The sequence below is a fragment of the Mycosarcoma maydis genome, chromosome 21 (genome assembly GCF_000328475.2).
Source record: "Mycosarcoma maydis chromosome 21, whole genome shotgun sequence".
NCBI lineage: Eukaryota > Fungi > Basidiomycota > Ustilaginomycetes > Ustilaginales > Mycosarcoma > Mycosarcoma maydis.
In genome coordinates this window covers 144,249-150,380 of record NC_026498.1, presented here as the reverse complement: position 1 = coordinate 150,380, position 6,132 = coordinate 144,249, and the positions used below count along the sequence as shown (strand labels likewise).

The 6,132-nt window shown below is 49.6% G+C and overlaps 2 annotated features.

Moving 5' to 3' along the window:
• Window positions 1-5,651: 5,651 nt before the first annotated feature.
• Window positions 5,652-5,700: a sequence feature (Short protein (UMAG_11809, KIS65936.1) was converted to a misc_feature.).
• A 125-nt stretch (window positions 5,701-5,825) lies between these two features.
• Window positions 5,826-5,839: a sequence feature (Short protein (UMAG_11809, KIS65936.1) was converted to a misc_feature.).
• Window positions 5,840-6,132: the final 293 nt, after the last annotated feature.

Genomic DNA, 6,132 nt, shown 5'->3' with positions numbered 1-6,132 from the left:
GCGAGAGCACAAAATGCGAGACGGCAGGAGCCGGAGCTTCTGTCTCTGTTCGAGCTGTCCCCAAACCTCTGTCATCTCACTGACTACGACGAGAAGGTCCCGGTCCAATGCCATAGCCCTGTTGCGCCATCATCTGAAGCAGTCAAATCACGCCAGGTGAGTCGGGTAGGATCCAATGCGATAAGTGGCAATCAAGAGCGCATCAGCAAGGAGCAAGCGCAAGCATCAGACCATAATGCAAGTAGAGGAGAGCAGAAAAGGCAGAAAGGCATTGGTGCTGTCAGCGCATTGATCACTGTCGCACCATGAGAAGTACGGTCCATCTACGGATCGGAGTTGGGACCAAAAGCACCGCTTTGGATAGGAGTTTGGCCGGAGAATTAACAAAGCTACATCCGCAAGAGCTGTGGGTAAACGACGTCGACACTGTGCAGCGACCCCTCAAATGGGTGGCCGGAAGCGATGTACAGGTTACGTGCAGATTCATCTCAAAGTGCGGCAATCTAGAAAATGGAAGCCCAATGTCATAACGGAGCGCGGAGAAAGTGAGGAGCTATTATGGCTGAAGACTTACGGAAATAAAGACGTTTCTGTCGGGCCGAGACACTTTGTGAGGTCCAGTTTTGTTTCTGGAGCGGATGGATACGATGACAAGGACAGATCAAAGGCAGTAGCAGAGGAATAGGGGAATAGGAGACGGAAAGGAAGAAGGATTGATGGTCATGATCTCTGCCCTCGTTCGAGACGTTTTGCTGCTAGAGGAGATGAAAATAAAGTGAACCTGCAGAAACGACTTCTGCAAGTGTTGTACATGTCTCCTGCTGCGCCACTGCACACGGCTAGAACACGACTCGATATGCAGAGGAAAGAAGCAGTTCTACCAAGTGCTGCAGCTTTGGCTTGCAATATGGACAAGACTTTCAGTTGGCGAATCGTGTCGATGCGCCCACCGACCGAATTGCCGGGCTGGCTGATCGCCCGAGAAAGGGAATTATGAAGCTATCGGGTTACACCCACCGCGAGATGAGAACAAGTGGCGTGGTGGGGTCTGAAATGGGGGAGAGAGGAGGGGGGAAGAGGGTTCAACTTACATAAAAACTCTCGAAATCACTTTCATATCAGCAGTGTCTTTTGTCCTTTGAATGTCGATGATGACGTGGACGCTCGAAGCACTCGGACTAGCAAGCTGATTGCGCAAGAAAACAGCCAAGCCGTGGAGCGATTCAGCTTGACCGCCCAAGCGGTCAAAGCGAGACGTGCTGGGATCAAGGACGACGAAAGGGAATGGTTGCAGTTAGATGTTGGATGATGGCAACGGATGCCACAAGATGGATGGTAGTGGCGATGCAAAATGCAGCTTGGACGAGTGTTTTCGAACCCGTCTCGACGAGTTGGCGCGGAGCGCTCTAGGCGATTGACGGGGGGCAAGATCTACAAGAAATGTACAGGCACTTCTGACCGGCGAGTTGAACAGCTCTCCCACGCAACAAAAGCCGAATTCGCAAAACACCTGTGCGCCCAGTCGGGCATGCGAGTTGACAGCTCTATTGTGATAAAGCTGACGACGCGGACGAAAGGAAATTGTCAGAGTGCAACTATTGTGTAATGATGCCAACGGCCAGAGAACGCAAAAATCCGCTGAACCGAGAACAGCTTGGATCTGTCTGACGCTGCGTAAGACCAGTAGGTCAGAACTGGCAAGGCTAGAAAGATCAGGAATGCCAGTTTGGTAGGCTCAATGGAGGAAACAGGAGGAGACAGGAGGAGACAAGAAAGAGGGACAAGCTTTGGTCTGGCTTCTGCGGAGAGGCGTTGGAACGGGGTCCAGCTTTCAGCCACTACCAAGCGAGTTGAATAAAATATCAGCCAACCGCCGCAAAAAGCAGAGAGCTGCACCGCGGCTTGTTTGGTGGTTGTCCAAATCGACAGGCTATAGCCAAACTAGTTGGATGCGTGCGATCAGAAGAGCGGGTGTAGTGGCTGGTCGTTTCCAAAACATTCGGAAAGGTCCACGCCAAGCGAATGACGGGGCTGAGGTGGACCAAGGACCACGAGGTTGAGAGGACTAGGGGGGGAAGCTTGGAATGGATGTACCGAGTTTGGGTGGAGCGATAGTGAATCGGAAGGAACAAGGAACCAAAGGATGTCACATCAAAACATTGACTTTGTGCACTTTGAGCGCAATGTCCAGGTGACGGTGGGAAGCGTCGACAGTACGGAGCGTTCACCGACGCGCTACTGCCACTACGAAAGTCTAAGGTGTGGCTGAGTTTAAACGAGCGTTAGTGCCGAAGCAGCTGACATGAGGATCGCCAACTGTCATGCTTGAATTGAAATATTAAGGCAGATTGTGGCAGAAGCTGCAGCTTCTGTGCCACAGAGAAGAGGGACGGAAGGATCAAGATTCGATTGAAATGCAGGACGGGACACGATCAAGCAGAGCGCGAATGACCATGAACCCGCGTCATCGACCACTACGCTTGGAGCACAGCGTTACCAGAGAGGAAGAAGGGGGGGAGGGAAGCCACATCCAGAGTGCCGCGTAGATCGCCGAGACATGTCGCATAGCATCCAGATACAATTCACACTCTGTAACTGCTGAGCTGAGCTGAGCCGATATGGACGAGACTGGATGGCCAATGGAGAGACAAAGGATTCAACGGAAAGGAGGATCGAATTAAACGAGAGGAAATACACAAAGATGCGAAACAGTCACTCACGAGAGGTTTTTGAAAAGGCAAACCGTGAGCCGTGAATCGTGAATCGTGAATCGTAAATCGTAAATCGTAAATCGTAAATCGTAAATCGTAAATCGTAAATCGTAAATATCATGATCGACGAGCAGCCACAGGAGCAAAGTCTACCTTGAGACCCGAATATCTGGTTCTGTCGTGAATCACGAATCGCAGCCCACAAGGATCAGAAGCAAATTTTATGAATAATGCATCACGAATCACAAATCACGAATGCAGGGACGAGCAGGGACGAGCAGAGACGAGCAGGAGCCGAAATCGTGAATCAGTCACGAGAATCTTGTATCAAGATTGGTTTGGCAGCGCCCATCGACAAATCCGAAACATACATGAGATACAACCAGAGCTATCAAACGCCAAGTTACAGTTGTGAGTAAGCTAGAGACTGGTTTTGTGCGTTTCAAATCTGACCAGCGCTGCGCCTGAGCTGTGCTGCTCGAGTGCCGAGCTGGAACAAGGTGCAATCACGATTGTCTCGTGCGTTGGGGCTCTCTCCACCTCGGTGCCTCTGTCGACACTGTTCCTCCTGACTTTTCCTGACCTGGCCGTTTTCTGTCGCTTCAGCCTCTGTACCAGAATGCAGCTCCATTTAGAGACTCTCTCTTCGGTCGAGAAAGCTCTAGCGAGGCAGCCGAAGCTGTGCGCTGTCATCAGCTAAAAACACAGGCCAACAAGGCCTTGGAAAACCGACTGGCCAGAAACAGTCTTCGTGTGGCGGACCGACGTCGTATGTTTTCTGCACTATCCATATGTTGACCTTGATTTGGTACTACTTGGACGGGTCTGAATTTCTGGCAGGAGTGATGTAGCGAAACGCCCAAAAACAAAAACAAACCAAAAATCCCCCCTCAAATAAAATAAAACAAAAAACGCGCACACATAAAAACACAACTTTTGTGAGTCCCGTCCGGCCTTCTTCAAGTAGTTCTATATCGCATGGGGATCATTCGTGATTGATGATAGCAAGGAGCTGGATAGTTTGTGGAGACTCACGACAAATAAATGTAAAAAAAATTGCATACCGGCTTTAACACCGCCGAGATAGCGTATGGGTGATGCACATGGTCCGCACCCATTTCCGGATGACCGGATTGCGTCTAGTAGCCGTCTGAATGCCTGAATGCCTAAATGCTTTAAAGGTTTTCTTTTGGCTTTGCTCGCCATTCTACGCGGCCTACTGTACGTGCCGAGACGATCTAGAACGTCCTTGCAGAACTGATCTCACGCAAAATCCTTGTCCGGGCTCGACTTGGCTTGGCTTGGTCTGACTGGGGCTACGACAGCAGCCCACTGATGTTGCCGTTGCCAAGACCGAAGCCATGGAATTTTCGGCGCATCTATGCGATGTTGACCAGCACAATGGCTGTGGGCTAACAATCGAGGGTCGTGAGCAAGCGACCTGGATGTACTGTATGTATGTACGCTTGGGCCTCGCATTCAAGCAAAGTGACTTGTGATGATACTGCAAGACGGTAGGATTTGGGTGTCAACAAGTCACAGACTACGAATGGCGATTTGGAGGTGAAACGGCTCGACAGCGACTAAATTTAAGATTCGTGCGTGATTGACGACGGTTGTTTCGCTTTCGCTTGTCCAAGGACTCGGTTCTGTGGTTCCAGTAATGCGGTAGGTTGCTTGATAGATAATGCCGCCCAAGTTCTGAAGCTAAGCCGACTTGGGATCAATTCCGCCATCGCGAGTGAGTTCCGCTCGAAATGTCCGACAAATCGAAATGCAATTGTGAATGCAAGCCTTCTGCCAACTGTAGTCGTGAGTGGCGAACACACGATCGCTTGCATCCCGCTTGCATCAGCTTGGAGACATGCCCAACTGCCCAACTGTTCTCTTGGCAGTCTTGTGCTCAGGTGCCTGGTCATATTGTAAAAACGGTCAAAATCGCGAATCATCTCAGAGATTCGTGATGATTTTTCACAACCCACTTTTGGCGTCTTACGTCCCTTGCAGCCGCAGTCCCAAACTAGCAAGCAAACACCTTCCCTCTGCTGTCTCGGCTTTCTTTTTTTCTTTTTTTTCTTTTTTTTTTTCTTTTTTTTTCAATCGCAACGGTGGCTTGATAAACTGAACCAGGAGCATCAACACAAACTGAACAAACATGCGGCCGCCGGCTCCGTTGATGGCCCACTTTGAGTGGGAAACGGTGACAACACGTCTGAGATTCAAAAACCCCGAAACGGGAGGCAAGTCGTGAATGATTTGATTGCAAACAAAGAAGCACAACAAGCGTCAAGACTGGTCCGGAGTATCTTGTCGAATATTGGCTTGCCTCGAGCCTGCATTCACAAATCCAGAGTTGGTGAGTCTGAGTCGTGAGAATCTCGGAAGAAATCCAAGACAAAACACTCAATTCACGATTCCCAGGTTGACAAGATCGGAACCACATTTTGTCATCCCGAACCCGATGTGCGATGTCGGATCGACTAACAGACTGCACACCTTTTATCTTTTACGATTCTTGATGCGCGATGCACATTCGTGCTTCGTGATTGGATGCTCGCTATTTGACCTTGGCACGACTCAAGCCACAAGTTAATCCAAATCATCAGTTGTCCTCTTGACTTCCCGTCTTCCAGAGGCTCGGAATGTCGACACAAAATTAAAATATAGTTATATAAAAAAGGTAAGTTAAGTTGGCAACGAAAAAGCAGGCGCATAAATTTCCCACGCATTCAACGCCTTCCCTGTCCGGAGTCGCCCTGGTATGTTGCCATCAAGTCTTCAGGGACAAAGGGTTAATCTGTGCTTTACCAGTCGATTCGGGATTGACGATTGCCTCTTTTGCCTCTTCTGCGCTCAAGTGGGTTCCAAAGTTCTGTTGGAATATCGCTCCAGTTCGAATCACTGCGTCCTGCTTCCGTAGCTTTTGCTCCTCTGTCTTGGTCATCCATCTAGCCTCGAACACGCGCGCATGCAGCAGGTCACGTGTCCTCTGTGATAGGTTTGGTGCGAGAAAACACGAAAGACAATCACGAATAGACATTTGGCAAGGCGAGACGCATTGTCAGAGCGTCACATGTCCCGTGCCTTGTCGGTTTTCTTAAGAGGTTGACTTACCTGCGAGGAAACATGTTATGTATCGTGGTACAGTACGTGCAAGTTCAACTGATTCCTGGTAACGTATCCGTACAAGCGAGGCGAAATAGGTGAGGGTAGATGGGCAGTAAAAACATCTCTGAGTGTCAATTTCGTGTTGGAATCGTGAACCATGAGTGTATCGCATCAGAGTATAATAAAATTGGCAGGGTGCTGCAATTCGTCGTGCAAGTCTTAACGAGGCGATAGCTTTGCCCGCCGAACCGGTCTTAAGCTTATCACAAGCTGATAGGACGTCTTCCGAGGTCAATATCAGAGTGTGCAAAAA